This window comes from Crocodylus porosus, unplaced genomic scaffold (genome assembly GCF_001723895.1).
Source record: "Crocodylus porosus isolate Cpor-Errol unplaced genomic scaffold, CroPor_comp1, whole genome shotgun sequence".
In the NCBI taxonomy this organism is placed as follows: Eukaryota; Metazoa; Chordata; order Crocodylia; family Crocodylidae; genus Crocodylus; species Crocodylus porosus.
In genome coordinates, this window is record NW_017728949.1 from 66,564,177 (window position 1) to 66,580,804 (window position 16,628).

Below are 16,628 nucleotides of genomic sequence, written 5' to 3' on the forward strand. Positions count from 1 at the left end.
CCTGGAAGTGGACAAGCACTTCTGGGTCCACCAGGGAGTGTGCAGGGGCCCCTCCGCACCTCCCAGTCTTGGCAACTGGTGCCTCCTGGGTCTGCGGGGGCACCCAGGTCCCCCCCGTGGCTGATCACTGAGCTGGGGGAGGATATGGGGAGGGGCACCCAGCACACTCCCAGCAGACCCAGAAGTGGACTGGAAGTACTTCTGGTCCACTTCTGGGTTCACTGCCAAGCACGTGGGGGGCCCACCCACACTCCTCTGGGATGTTCCCTGCACCCCAGCATCACAGTGTTCATAAGCCATGCTGGTACCTTGAGGTATGTAGAAAAAACATTTAAACCTGTGTCTATGTCAGAATGACTGATTCTCTGAATCAACACTGAATCATGAGGTTCAGATTCGGCCAGATCAAATCTGGGACAGTGATCCAAATCAACAAATTGAATCGCTGTCCCCGATTCAGGCCGAATCCAAATCGAATAGGGCCCACTTCACACACCCCTAATAAACATGTATATTTCAAATAGTTTACAATTATTTTGGAATAAAAATACTTAACAAACTCTGTATCAGTAGAATATTTTGGATTAAATGATTACTAAGAATGTGTATTATTAATGTCATAGGGGAAGCTGTCTGTCAGACTGATTTAACATAACCTAACTCCCTCCAAACTGAAGTGTGTCAAGTTTTCCTAAGTTACCCCATATTTTTTTCCTTTAAATTTTATTTGTGAAATTAGCACTCTCAAAAATTAAGGTGCTAACTGGACTTGGAAGTTTGGCTGGATAAAAATTGGGCAAGAACTTCAGAATATTTTATTTAAAAAAACTATTTCTTGTATAAAAATACCCTTCATGAGAAAGAACTGCTACCTCCTCGATGTGCTACAGGGAAAACAGCAGATACTGGTCCAAACTCCCACAGAGGACTACACTTGTATAGTCTATGCACTACTGAAACATGGAAGTTCCCTACTCTGATTCTGGCTCCCTACAGATGGCACAGAAAATCCACTACACATAAGCTTTGCAATGTAAAAATACAGAGTCCAAAAAAAATGAGATTTAAAAAATAAAATATTTTAGGATTTGTATTTGTATTCTGAGTTTATGATCTTCTGGTTCTGTCTTTTCAAGCCTTTCTATACAACTAATAATACAACTTTTGAAAAGTTGAAAAAGTCTTATGTGATCACATGACTAAGAGTTAAAAAAAATATCATATATAAGACTTACAATAAGGTCCCATGAACTAGCAAGGCTGCATGAACACATTTGGAAGAATATTCCAGAGGTATCAATAATATAGAGAACATAGACCAAACAATTATGCGTATACTTGAGAAATTATCTTGATGTAGAGATCATGCGTATGACATTTCCAAAAAGTACATGTTGGGCCAGGATTTTGCTTTTGTTTTCTCCATTCTAAGAGAAACTTATTAGAAATTTGCAAGTGTCCCCCATATAAGAAGCATGCTTTACAAACAGTAGGCCTATGCAAAGCAGCTAGTATTCACTTCGGATTTGGATTTGGCCAATTCAGGGAACAGAGATTCAATTCAGCCAAATTTGATTCAGAGATTTGGCCGTCACTGAATTGGCTGAATCTTCGAATCAAACAGGCCCCATACCCTGCCCACTCTCCCAGCCCCATCAATGGCTACCTTACCCGGCCCCATCATCCCAGCACTTTAAGAAAAAAAGCTCTGCACTCACTGGCTGCTGCCAGGCAGGTGGAGCGATCCCTGCTGTACCCCACTGCCCCATGCTGCATGCAGGATTCTTCCACAAGCCCCCATCCCCTGCCTGCTCACCCAGTGCCATCAATGGCTGCCCCACCTGGCCCCAGCATCCCGGCCCTTTTTTTTTTTAAAGCCCTGCATTTACCAGCAGCTGCCAAGCAGGTGGACAAACTTTGCTGCCCTGAACTGCCCTGCATTGCATGGGGGGTTATGCCTTGGGTCCCCAGAAGCTCCGACAGTCACTGAAGCAGCTGGTGTATGGGGCTTTTTTTTTTTTTTTTTAAAGAGCCACGACGCTGGGGCTGGGTGGGGCAGCCATTGACAGGGCTGGGAGACCCAGTGGGGGATGGGGTGTCCATGGCAGAGCCCCGCCCACAGCATGGGACAGTGGGGGGGGGGCAGCAGAGATAACCCCCACCCCACCTGGAAGGAGTCAGTGAGTGCAGAGCTTCAAATAAAAAAAAAAAGAGCCAGGATGCTGCAGCCAGGTGGGCAGCCATCGGGGGAGCTGGGAGAGTGAGTGGGAGGTGGCAAGGTACTCAGTGGGGCTGGGGAAGCAGGCAGGGGATGGTCCCCTCCCCCTTCTCCAGGTCCCCCCCTCCCTCTCCCTTTACTTACTGGCACAGAGTCTGGGTCCAGCTTTATGCAGTGGTGAGTGGGGATGGACCAAATCTCCAAAGCTCTCCAAACCTTTTTAGAGAGCTTTGAATTGATTCGGATCTTTTTACTGGTCTCCCGATCTGATTCGAATTTGGAGATTTGGCTGCCGAATCAGGCTGAATCTCCTTGGAAGCGAATGAGCACCCAACGCTTTGCACAGCCTTAATAAACAGTTTGCCAGGAACCCTCTTCCAGGCATGCTTCATTCAATCAACAAAGCCCAGTCTCAGTCCCTGCATACTTCAGAGTACCAGAGCTGCTAGTATCTTTATAACAGGGTTGTCAAACTTCTAAGTGGTTGGGGACCATACACCCCATGGGGCTCACCAGTAAAAAATCCACACTGTGCAGCTGCACCAACACAAACCACAGACCTCCATGGGCCACACACCACGTGGTCCCCTTCCCCCCACCTGACACACATGGGCACCCCAGCCTCACCTGCAGCTTCTCGGCTGCAGGCTCTCATAGCACAGCAGGTTACGCCACCCCTTAGATCAGGGGCAGAAAGTAGAAGATGGAAGGGGAGGAGCCCAGAGACCCCCAGTTTTTGCAGCAATGGGGGGAACAGTAGCTGGATGGGAGCCCAGAGGCCACAAGTTGACCCCTCGAAGGCCACATGTGGCTGTGGGCTCCAAGGTCAACAGCTAAGCTATGCGGAAGCATGGAAACATCTATCTGTCCTTCCACCCCTCACTCGTGAACAAAACTGGGTGGACCCAGGCAGGGATGTATGTCCATGAGGCAGCACTCTTACATTCCTGGAAACTGTAAGACTTGTATTTCTTGCAGTTCAGTCCTTCAGTTGTTCCCTGCCCAGTGCTTACACACTCCAAAATTATACAATTCTCCACTGGTCCCTAACACAGAACTGCAGCTACAGCTGAGACAAGATGTGAGGAATTATTCAAGAATATACATAGATTGCTTCAAGGTACTCTCTTCCTTCTGTAAGATTTGACTAATATGGATGACATAAAGTAATTAACAGTATATATACAGTAGCAGAATGTGTAAGCTTTGAATAGTAAGGTCTAAGCTTCAAGTATTAAACTCCAGGTTGTTAAACTTGAAAACAAGTTGTGCTAGAGATACATAGGGAAGGGAGGACTTAATTTTAATAGTTCTAGTCTGCACCGTAGTTCTAGTCTGCCCCAAATTCTAGTGGTATAGCAAAATGGTTGAATAAGTAATAAGTGGTTAGAATAATGGTCTCCAAGGGCTTAATTATCTGTATCATTAGGCAGTTCTAGTCTCCCTAAAAATGATATTGACAGCCTTTCTACAACCGAGCAATTGATAATGAGGCAGTAAAAATACACAACCGTACGCACAGAGAAGGTGACTGAAATAACCTCATATAGTTCATACTGGCCTGGATATCGATAAACAGCAGGGTCTGAATTAACCATTTGTGAAATTTATCAAAGGAACGGGAAATATTTTACATTGACATTTATTTTACATTAACAATATATTAACATTTTACTGCTTTGTGTCTCCAACTACTGAAGCTAACCAGAACAGTGTTAAAATTGTTGCTTACACCTTCCTGTGTTGTTGTATCCAGCCACTAGATGATGTAGAAAGTCTTCTAGCACTTTTTGTGTCTGCTCTACAATTACATCTCCTTAATTGCATCTTTGTGCAAAAAGCTGTGCAGAACTCCTATCCCCCTCCTTCCCCCCAGGTATATAGTTTGAGATCTGGGGTCCCTAGTTCCTATAAAGGGTAGTAGCATGAGGCCATTATGTAGTTAGGCATAAGGAGAGGAACGTTTTTCAGAATTTCTGTCTGCACACATGTAGAAGAAAGGAGGAGAGATATAGACCCTGAAAAGTCATACTCCCTGGACCTAACCTGTGCAAGAACATAGCAGCCATATACCAAGGACATGGGTCTGAGAAGAAACAGACACTGGAAAGATCGGGGGGATGAAATGATGCAAAAGGGCCAGAGAGAATGGCAGGGAAAATGGAAGTTCTGAGGACAACAGGAGAGAAAGATAATTGGAGATCAGAGGAGAGAAGATAAAAGAACTAAACATTTGGGGAAAGGGAAAGGAGGGATCAAGTATGAAGGCATAATTGAGATTCATAGAGACAGCAGGACTGGAACAACGGAAAGAAAGACATGAATTGAGAAAAAGAAAATGTGAGAACATCCAGGCATCTTTAAAGCTCAGAAGTTTATTCTATTTATTTGCAACACATTTTATTGAACACGAGAGAAGATCGCTTGGAAGGAATGTGGGGGTGGAAGATGAAGGAGGCTTTTGATCTGATCACAACCCAAGATTGAGAGTCATGCCATCACTTCCCTCCTCCCTGTTCAAACACTTCTCCTTTAAGCATCTCTCTTCAGCCCAGCATGGGGTACATTTTATAACTGCTGTGCGGGTTTTTAGCTGTACAGCTCCCATTGAGTTTAATGGGAGTCCTGTGGTTAAAGCCCTATGTGAGGCTTTCAAAATGTACTCTAAAATATCTAAATAATGAACTAGTTGAATGCTATCTTGTTAACTTGTCACAGACCATGACTGAAGTGAAACAAGGCCTGAAGGATTGTAAAGCTGTATCATTCTGTTTGCTAATATGTATTGGAAAACTCACCTGTTTCCTGGGGGAGTTTTTGTTCTTAGACCATTTCACACAAACCTACTGACCACTAAGATTTATTTGTTCATTATTAAAACAAATCACAGCTATTTTTAAAAGGAAGAGAATCTAAATCAACCCATTCCACCTTTAACCCAAGAAGGATGCAGGATCCAGTGGTCAGACCACCATTCATGACCATGCTCTGCCATAGACTTCCTTTGCTTCCTGTGACTTTATTTGTCCTGTTGCAAAATGGGGATAATAGCAGCTCCTGCCTCACAGATTTGAGGTGCTGAGCTACTAGGGCAAGGGGAAAGGGACAGAGAAATTTGTTCATATACAGAAAGAAAGCAAAGGAAAATATTCTCTGCTTCTTCTGCTAGAGGGGAGGTGTCTTTCTTCTACACAGGCCTGAGGTACACATCTGAAGCAGTCCCAGAAAACTTGAGCAATGCCTGCAATCTACCTGCACTATATACAGAAGACCTTAGGACATGGACACATGAGCAGGTTACTGCAAGGCTATGGTATGAACTTATAGCACATCAGGTACTCCCTGGTAACTGCTCTTACCAGAAATACATTCAAGGTAAACCACCCCTTACAACAAGTTCTTCATGTGTTCACCCACCCTTTACCTTCAGTGTCCTCTTCATCAGGAAAGTTGGGTGTTATTCAAAATAAAGCTATGCAGGTACAATTTTAACCAATGCTTCCTCTATTGCTGCAAACCACATTCTAATATCCTATTTACAGTGGGTGCGTGGCAAAAACTGTAACATCACACTACTGCACAGCAGCATCACAAAAAGGCATTCTCTGGTACTACTGTGCAATAACTCATCTTACCACACATTTATTTAGTACTAAAGTAAATAAGGTACTAAATAAAGTACTAAAGTACTAAATAAATGCACAGTAACCACTGCACAGTTGCATCTTGTGTAGACAGACCCACTGAGTAGCATTTTATTCCATGAGTAGGTCCACCAATTTCAGTAATAGTATGGACAGCCTATCAATGCATTTAGAATTACAGTACTTTCCAGCTAATCCACTGCTTCATCTGTCTCAGCTATTCCACTCTAAGGCTGCTGGCACGTGCATTTAATGGCACAATGGGATCTGATCCTAATGGAGCAATGAGAGATGATCCTATGCATGGCAGGATGAATGGTTTTGGGATTGGGAATCAGATCCAAATCATGCAATTACAACTTACCAGGACACTGGCAAGCTGAAAGCCAAGTGACTGCAGCCTGGTTTTGAGTGGTGCAATCCCGGAGCTGATTTTAGGTCCCAGCCCCAGACTGTACTAAAGCCTGTTTGAGACTCCAGTGTGGTCTTAGGGCTGAAACCCCCCCCATGGAGGGCTGCCCCCATGGAGGGCTGCACCACACAGCTGTCAGCCTGCCACTATGGGGGACCTGTCAACCAAGCCCCGCCAGGCAGCTAGCATCAGGTTGCATGGCAGGGAGCTTGCTGCACATTCAATTTAAGGTGTGATGGAAACTAGCCACAAAAATATTACACATATCCTCCGGAATATTTTTGTGTATGTTTGCCATCTTGTAATGCTTAATTGCCTGAACATGTGGCCAAGTTACTATTTAAAATGCGATTAACAGATTAAATTGCATCTTAAGTGTAATGCCAGAAGCCTAAGTGAAAGCTAAATTGGTGTATCTTTAAACCTGATCAATTCAGTTTAGTTCCACTATTCTTGTAAGATTGGAGAAACAAAAAAAAAAAAGTTACCCAGGGAGTGTCTATACATTCATTAATGTGGCATAATTATGGCACATTAAGTTTAGTACCTGTCATTACAATGACAGGTACAATGACAGGCACTAAACTTAATGTGCCATAATTGGTGCTACCAAGCACTAGCACAGATGAATGCTCTTTTTAGTGACAGGCTTTGCCTGCTGCACTAATGCACAGTAGAATTAGTCTTCTGCGCATTAAGCATCTTGTGTACACATGCCCCCTCCAAGTAATGAGTTCATGGAAGCACTTAGTATGTTAATTAGAAGAGGTAAAACCATGCATATCACTATATGATACAAATCTGGATACAAAGCTGTACCACTTCACACTAGCTGAGAAACTGGATGGCGAGCGGCAACTGCCCACAGGTACTGCCAGCAGCAGCAGCCAATTGCAGGGGGTACACCACCAATTGCAGGGAAAAAACAGGAAAGCTGTCTTAAATCAGAGCCAATTCAATATTTTGCCAGCTTAGGTGTGAATATATAGCTTTATTTATGCACAGCTTTATTCTGATTACTAATGTAGCCCATTACCAACACATTCATTCAGTTCTTACCCTATTTATGTAATTTAGGGCATCACAAAAAATGTGGCGTTATCTGGACATTACTGGGTTTGAATAAAGGTCTGAGTTTTCAATTCTGTCAAAACTGGGCATACCAAGCAAAACTGTTAAACCCTTTCTTTGTCTTTTGGTAGGGGGTGTTAGATTTAGATTATGCATTAAATCTAAATCTAACACCCCCAGTAAATCTGTTGCTGCATAATAGATTTTTCACTTGGAAGATCCTTAACACAGGCAAGTGGGATACAGGAAGATGCAAATTCACACAGCATGGCCCCATCCTGAAAACTCTGAGCAGTGTTCTGTAGCAGTCCCACTGGACTGCACCGGGCGATCCACAGAAGGGGGCTTTGGTAGGTTTTGTAAATTAATGAAGGGCATTTATTTCACCCAAAGCTGGTGGAAAATAAAGCCTCCAGAGCCTCCTATACTAAGAAACAATTTAGCAGATCTCTTGAGGGACTGTGTGTGTTGCTTCTCTAAGCAAGAATAAACACAAAGAAACATATCCTTTGGAGTCCTTAGTTATTATAAAAATTGGAAAAAAAGCATCATTATCTTCTAATGCACATTTGCAGCGTGACAGCCTGATTTCTGAAGCAACCAGTTTAGACAGGGATGTCCACAGCAGGGAAGAAGGGTAACAGTAACAGAAAAACACCTGAATGATATGTGAAAGACTGCCTCTGGATGGCAGATGCCTGAGTATGGAAGAACGTTCTGCAGTTCTGGAGCTCGAAACTCTATTCTTGCAGGGAGAGACTGTATTCGGTCTTCCTCAGGAAGGAGTACCAGTAATCTGCACTGAAATAAGCTTGCAGAACAGGTGGAGATCTAAGGTGGATTACTTGTGTACAGACACAGATAGAACTATGTTGGTTAGGGGTATATATTTTGTAATAAAGTAAAAACAGTACAAAGCCCAGTGTGGGTGATGTTATACTGCTATAAATGCACACTGCAGCAGTATAGCTTATTCCATTCTCTTTCCAAATGGAAATAAACACCTTTATGCTAACAATATCCGCATTTGGTTGCTGGCATGGCTGCACGTTGTTATTGATACCAGCATATTAAAAAGATTTATTTAGCTGCAGTTGTCTGTAGTCAGGCAAAACGCAGAACAAGGTGTCACCTTAAAGGCTAACTTGCTTAGAAGGCAGATGCTTTTGCAGGTGACTATTTGTAGCCTTTGACAAATTAAGCTATCACCTATGCAAGCTTTTAACTTTCTGAATGAGTTAGTCTTAAGGTGCTACCCTACCCTGCCTTCAGCCAGTACAAATAGAGAAATGTACCTTTTAGTGTTAACAAGTCCTAAGATTCCCTGCCTATTTGCAAACTAATTTAAGATAAGAATATAGGTAGTGCCATACTGGGTAAAACTACAGATCCATTTAGCTTAGTTTTCTGTATTTAGAGTGACTGAGAACAGGCGATAAAGGGAAGGATATATATGCAGGGTCTATTCAGACTGATCTGACTTCCGCCCCTCTTCTCCTACAGCTTTCAGCATTCAGAAGCTTAGCAAGCTCTGATTTCTAGGTTACACTTTTAACTATAATGTTTAATACCTAGTGAGCAATGTATCCTGCATGGATGCATCCAGTATTCTTTTGAACCTGGTTAAATGATCAGTTTCTATAACATCTTGTAGCAATGTGTAAAAAGAACTGCCTTTTTTTGTTTTATATCTATTTCCTAATAATTTCATTGTACATAATCTACTTCTAGTATTATGAGATGGGAAACAGTAAATCCCTATTTACTCTTTTCCATGCTACTCATGATTTGAAAGACCTCTATCATATTCCTCCTTCCTCCCACCTGCTCCCGTCATCATCTTTTCCCTAAATTGACCATAAAATGAATATGAGCCACCAGTGTGATGCTAAAGTTAGCAGAGCAAACTACGCTTGCATGCATCAACTGATGCACTCAAGCAAAACTAAGGAAGTTATTCTCCTGCTCTACTCAGCATTGGTGAGGCTGCAGCTGGAGTGCTGCACCCAGTTCTAGAAACCGCACTTCAAGAAGGATGTGGAGAAGCTTGAAGAGCCACTCGTATGATTAGAGGTCTCAAGAGCAATCCATACAAGGAAAGCCTGACAGATATGGGATTGTTCAGCCTAGAAAAGAGAAGACTTCAGAGGGATTTGGTGGCAGCTTACAAATATATCAGGAGTGAGCATCAGGCACTAGGCAAACACCTATTCACCAAAGCGCCCCAAAGGAAAACCAGGAGCAACTGGCATAAACTCCTTGAAGAAGGTTTCAGAGTGGATATAAGGAAAAACTTCTTCACAGTTCATGTGACCAGACTCTTGAATAGACTCCCAGTGCAGGTAGTGCACACATCTACCCAGGAGACCTTCAAAAGGAGACTGGACACACATCTTGCAGGCATGAACAACTGGTGCCTCCCAAGACTGGGGGGACGACACCATGCTGGCGGCGGTGTCAGCAGTGGCAAGCGGCAAGTAGAGATCGCCCGTAGCTGCCAGTGGTGGCAGTTGGGGCATGGGGTGGTGAGCAGCGACCACCTCCAGACGCCAACAGCCACGTTGGTGATGGGGGGGGGAGCAGCAACCTCCCACAGAATCTCGGCGGGGGGGGCATGTGCCTCCCTGTGTCCCCCCTAGGCATTGTCTATGCTTGCTGGGGTTATTTGACTTCAGTTGTCTTTCATGCCCACAGCAGGGGCATTGGACCAGATGATCTCACAAGGTCCCTTCCCGCCCTAAACGTTTTGAATCTGTGAAATGAAAAGTTCCTCCCTACTTAGTCACCCCTCTTACTGAAGTCTCTCCATGATCCTGATTATGCTTGTTGCACTCCTAGTTCTACTTATCCTTTTGGAGGTGGCAGGGCCAGAACTGGAACCAGTATTCAAGGCATGGGTGCACCATGGATTTCCAGCGGCATAATGACATTTTCAGTTCTATTTTCAATTCCCTTCTTAACAATTCCTAACGCTATATTTGCCTCTTTGGGTTGTGGCTAAATTGATGTTTTCAAAGATCAGATGTAGATCCAGATTGACATTTTCAAATTGTGGATCAGATCTCATTGCTTTCCAGGGGTGGAAAAATAAAAACCAAGATTACAGAAGCATGTGAGAGAGGCCAGATTGATACTATAGATTTCTACGGGCATGTCAGCTGGGGGTGACAGAGCCATGTCAGTTTGTTGTGGTCTCTAAGTAGGGCTGGCAAAAGTCTGTTATTACAGACACAGTTACATTGACAAAACTGCACTTTTGCCGGTATACCTAGTTTTGCTCTGGGAAGAGTGGGTGGGGGACCAGTGGAACAAGGTATGCTGGTATAGCACAGCTTTCCAAACATAGATGCCATCCACATCTAGTTTGCTTTGCCAGCATAGTATAGTAGCAGCACCAGCAAAATGCTCATAACATAGGCCTAACTGTGGTCATCAAAGCAAATGAAAACCTCCTTAATACAAATATTATAACATTTGGGTCCTCTTGTGAATAAAGCCTGATATTGTAATAAATGGGACTATCACAAAAGAAATGGAGGGACATAGAATATTTTAAAATGACTCACTCCAAATTAAAGTCACTGCTTTACTACCTTTCTTCTGTACAGTAAGCATCTTCGTACTGATATTATTTCAGGACCGACAGAAAATGAAGATGCTAGCAGTACTTTTATTAGCAAGGTATGGGGATAATATTCTCGTGTCTATGTTAAGCCATCTGTTAATGTCTCATTTCAAAAGCAATTTTTTCCTTGCTATCAGTTTACTTAGAGCAAGTGTCATATATTTCCTTAATCCCTACTACCCTAAACCCTCTTATACATTCTTGTCTGCATTCCTTTAGCATATCACGTGCTTGGAGAAATCCCTTGGCATGCAGACTATTTCTAAACCTGCTAAAAAATACAGTGTTATTGTTTCAGAAGTATAAAACTGTGCAGTATAAATACAGCAGTGCACTGTATGGGATTGCTGGAGGGATGCGAGGGACTCATTCTGTGATTAAAGTCATGTACCTTGCAAAGTGAAATACAAGTATTATTTGCTAATACAGAGGTGTCCAACTGGAAATTAATCCATTAGCAGGACGAGAGGTATCTGATGTGCTGAATGTTCACTTTCAATTTGTGACTCTTACAGTTGTTTGCTAATAACATGAATTTTTCCCATTTGAACAAATAACTTTGTATTTAATCTTACAAAATGCATCCACACAGCTTTGGGCAAGTGGAAAGCTCCTGCATCCCATTTTTAAAACTCCCTCAGGGGTAAGTATATTAAACTGTAACTAATGAGACATTATAAAGGATTTGGAGAAAAATGTTTATTGTTCATGTAAAGCATAAGCAAACAACTACTACCAATTTCCCTCTTGATTTCAATTGGATACCATTGGATCAACAGCACAAGGGAGCTGTTTTAAGGATCTATCTACATGTTAATCTGAGTAAAATTGGAAGGGCGCGTATATTAATACCTGGGAGTACAGTCAATCTGAAATTATGATGACAAAAATCTTTCCTATTATCTGTTTCTTTAAAATAATTTAATATTTTAATAACTTTAAACAATTCTGATGATCCTTCATGCACTTAAATAAAAATTGGACATTCATAGATTCATAGATGTTGGGGTTGGAAGGGACCTCAACAGATCATCAAGTCCGACCTCCTGCCTGGGCAGGAAAGAGGGCTGGGGTGAGTTGACCCCAGCCAGATGCCTCTCCAGCCTTCTCTTAAAGATCCCCAAGGCAGGGGAGAGCACCCCCTCCCTCAGAAGCCCATTCCAAATTTTGGCCACCTTTACTGTGAAGAAGTTTTTCCTGATATCTAGCCTAAATCTGCTCTCTGTCAGCTTGTGACCATTGTTCCTTGTTACCCCAAGAGGCGCCCTGGTGAACAGACCATCTCCAATCCCTTGCTGCCTCCCCGTAATGAATTTGCAGGCGGCCACAAGATCACCTCTCAGCCTTCTCTTGCAGAAACTGAAGAGGTCCAGGGCTCTCAGTCTGTCCTCATAGGGCTGGTCCTGGAAGCCCCTAACCATACAAGTGGCCCTCCTCTGGACTCTCTCAAGTCTATCAACATCCTTCTTGAAGTACAGCACCCAAAACTGGACACAGTACTCCAACCGCAGTCTGACCAGTGCTGCATAGAGGGAAAGTATCACCTCCTTGGATCTATTTGTCATGCATCTGTTGAAGCATGATAAAGTGCAGTTAGCTTTGGTGATGATTTTGTCACACTGACGACTCATGTTCATCTTGGAGTCCACTATGACTCCAAGATGTCTTTCTGCTTCTGTGCTGCTGAGAGAGTCAGTTCCCAGCCAGTAGGTGTGCGGATATTTTTGTGCCCTAGGTGCAGCACTCTGCACTCGCCCTTGTTGTGCTGCATCCTACTGTGTACTGCCCACTTTTCTAACCTGTCCAGGTCTGCCTGTAATCGTTCCCTACCCTCTGGAGTGTGCACTTCACCCCACAATTTAGTAACATCCACAAACTTGGATAGAGTACACTTCACACCCACATCCAAGTCACTGATGAAGATATTGAAGAGTACAGATCCAAGGACCAAACCCTGTGGGACCCCTCTACCCACATCCTTCCAGGTTGATACCAGACTGTCTACTACCACTCTCTGGGGGCAACTGTTAAGCCAATTTGCCACCCACTAGACTGTGTAAACATCTATGTCACAGCCTCTTCATTTATTTATGAGAATAGGATGAGATGCCATATGTAGTAGGGTGGAAGTGCTTGACTTTAGGAAGGCTAACTTTAGTGTGCTTAGGAGTCTAGTCTGACACGCTGCAGGATAAGAGTATTGGTGAGATGGGAGTCCAGGAAGGGTGGTCGTTTCTAAAGGAAGCGATCCTTCGGGCACAGAGAGAGACGATCCCAGTATGAGGGAAAAGGGGGAAAGGAGCCAAAACATGTCATTGGCTAAACAGGGAAATCCAGGGGAGCCTAAGGGCAAAAAAGCAGGCATACAGGTGGTGGAAGCAGGGGGAAGGACTATACCTACTTGGCCCGCATTTGCAGGGAGGCAGTTAGAAAAGCCAAAGCAACTACAGAGCTGAGGCTGGCAACACAAATTAAAGACAACAAAAAGTGTTTTTTTAGGTATGTAGGGAGTAAAAGGAAAGCACAGGGCAGCATATGACCCCTACTGAACAAGAAGGAGCAATTCGTGATAGACAGGGGGGGAAGGCTGAGCTCTTCAATGAGTTTTTTGCTTCGGTGTTCCTGAACAGGGTTCAAGATAAGTCTCCTCATGGGTTCTTAGACGGGCATCAGGGGGACACCAGCCCTCCAACTGTCAATGCTGACTTGGTGCAGTCACTTGGATGGACTGGATGCGTTCAAGTCAGCAGACCCAGATGAGCTGCATACTAGGGTACTGAAGGAATTGGCCAATGTCATAGCACAACCACTGGCCTGGCTGTTTGAGCACTCGTGGTGCTTGGGTCAGGTCTCTGAGGGCTGGAAAAGGGCCACCGTGGTCTGTATTTTCAATAAGGAGAGGAAGGAGGATCTGAGTAATTATAGGCCAGTCAGTCTCACCTCCATCCTTGGAAAGGTCTTTGAAAAGGTCATGAAGGATCATATTTGTGGGAGTCCAGCAGGAAAAAAAATGCAGCAGGAAAACCAGCATGGATTTGTAGCAGGTAGATCATGCCTGACCAGTCTGGTTTCATTTTATGACAGGGTCACACACAGCTTAGATGGAGTAGAAGTGGATGGAAGAACTTTAGCAAGGTCTTCGATATGGTATCTCATCCCATTCTCATAAATAAATTAAGAGGCTTTGACATAGATGTTTACATGGTCCAGTGGGTAGCAAATTGGCTTAGTGGTCGCACCCAGAGGGTGGTAGCGGATGGGTTGGTATTGACCTGGAAGGATGCGGGTAGTGGGGTCCCAAAGGGCCGGGTCCTTGGACCTGTACTCTTCAATATCCCCATCAGTGACTTGGATGTGGGTGTGAAGTGTACTCTGTCCAAGTTTGCGGACAATACTAAATTGTGGGGTGAAGTGCACACTCCGCAGAGTGTTTCTAAAATCCAACCTGTTATTTTCTGTTGCTCGAGGATCCAATAGCAAATACAATTTTACCTTTCAACCCTCTCAATTTTCCCATATAAAGCAAGAGGTAGACGCATGACCAGTGATTCTATACACTTCAATTTTTGAGCATGCCAATTAAGGAGGCCTGGCTTTAAGCCTGATGAGCTTCTACCTTCTTTAATACACCTCATATTGATTAACCCTAATTGCTAGTCACTCAAAAAACATTAGCCATTAACGCCAAAATCAACCCTATATAACAGGTTATCACCACCCCCCGTTTTAATAAATGGGCAAACTGAATCGGAGCTAAAATAGGATGCTGGCCTAAGAAGTCTAAAAGCCACTTCAGCAGCCTTTGCCATCTGAATCTCTAAGTACAGCCCTAGTCCAATCTGCTCAAGGCCCTGGAAACTGCAAAAGCATCTACTTTTGAAATGAACTTTCATCTTAACTTTAAGGTAAATGGAGGGAATAGTGGACGATGAAGAGGACAACTCAATAGCCTATACTATGGAGACTAACTTTTTTGTCAAGTGTCACAAATTAGCCCTCCATCCTCCTCAAGTGCCACTCCAATCCCCTTCCCCTGATCTGCTTCTGGCTCCTTCCCCATGCTCCTAATCTGCTTTGCTGTTCTGCTTTCTGCTTCCTCCCTGTCTACCTTTGTGCTGCTTTTCCCCTTCCCAATCTGCTATGTGCCACACACAGAGGCTGCTTGTGCCACTTGTGGTCCTCATGCTACAGGCTGGTCATCCCTGGTCTACCAATTAGATTCACTCACTAAACGTATAACTAGCACTGGGCACAAGCGGGCAGAATGCAGGATATCCTCCATCCTTCCCAAGGGAATGGTGGATGGAGGCATGTGCAGCCCAGACCAAGATACTTAGCTGGTAAGAGTTCAAACATGTCCTATGCCTAGCATGTCCTATTGGCTGCCCAGAGGTAGTCAGTACTTCCATGCCCTGGAAGCTCATAAAGCTGCCCATGCTAGAAAGGGAGAGCTACTTCAGTGGAACTGTGTCTCGCTGTTTCATTGGTAATGTCAGAAACAAAAGTTAGTGATCCTGGCTTCATCATTTGCATTCGCCACCATATCATACCAAGTACATATAGGCCTCCTGCCCCTGTCAGCTGTCTTAAAACATCTTTTACATTTCAGACAGTTTTTAACTATTTTTTAAACTGTAATCCCAATATTGAAAGGACAATATAAAGCTAAACTCTTATTATTTTATGCATACGGTTGCAACGTTTTTCTATGGTTTTCTTAAATATGTGAATAGCAGAGAGCATGTTATTCTTGTGCTCTGGCAAGAAGACAAAAATAATTATGAAAGAGGGAGGTATTTTTGGCTCCTGTTTGCTCTGCTTTGGTACCAAGCTGGAGATACAATCACATAAAAATGGAAAAAGAAAAGGTAATTTGATATAAATTAAAATTATATAGGAAGTAGCTAACAGAAGAAAACAAAAAAGATGCGACCTTTCTATTTCCAAAGATTTTTTTCCTCTCAATTACATCTGCAAATGTGATAGCCCTGCTGAAGTACTAATAGCTTATAATATGCATGACACCAGCAACTTAACAAGTTGACTGAAGTCTGCCTCAGCCTAAGCGTCCAGGTCCAATCCAACCCCTACTTGTCATTAACTTGGCACAGTATTGTAGAATTTTTAACACATTGAGAGGAAAGAAACTAGAGTCTGATGAGAGCTTTGCCTGAAGATTTAATTTGCAGAATATTTGCAAACCTGATTTCTCTGTTACATTTAGCATAAAAAAAGATATCCTAAATAGAAAATCTAGGGACTTTGCTCTCGCTAAGTTTTAGAGAGAAAGAGCTTAGGCCAGGGGTTCTTAACCTTTTCAGACTCAAGGCACACCTCAGAAAATGCCAGCTTTTAGCTTTCACTTATTTTTTGACTATGGAAAAATAATAAAGCAATTATTTTCTTGCAAAGAACTCAGGAAGATCAGAACAAGTCAGAATGTTTCTGACACCATGGATTCCTGTTTGAAATATCTTTGTTTATCGTGGGAATTGAGTGTAGGTGTTTGCACACCTAACAGTGCTTACCTTGTGCAACATCCCACAGCACCCTTACCAAGATCTCACAGTATTGCAGGGTACTACTATATCTTGGTTGAGATTCACTGGCTTAGACACTATGCTCATGGGCAGCAGAATAATACCAACACTCAGATAA

The 16,628-nt window shown here is 43.3% G+C and overlaps 1 protein-coding gene across 8 annotated transcripts in view; it reads right to left on the reverse strand.

The window, feature by feature from the left end:
* Positions 1–16,628, reverse strand: part of NCKAP5 (NCK associated protein 5) — a 685,167-nt gene that overhangs the window by 227,092 nt on the left and 441,447 nt on the right. The gene's annotated exons all lie outside the window — the stretch shown is intronic.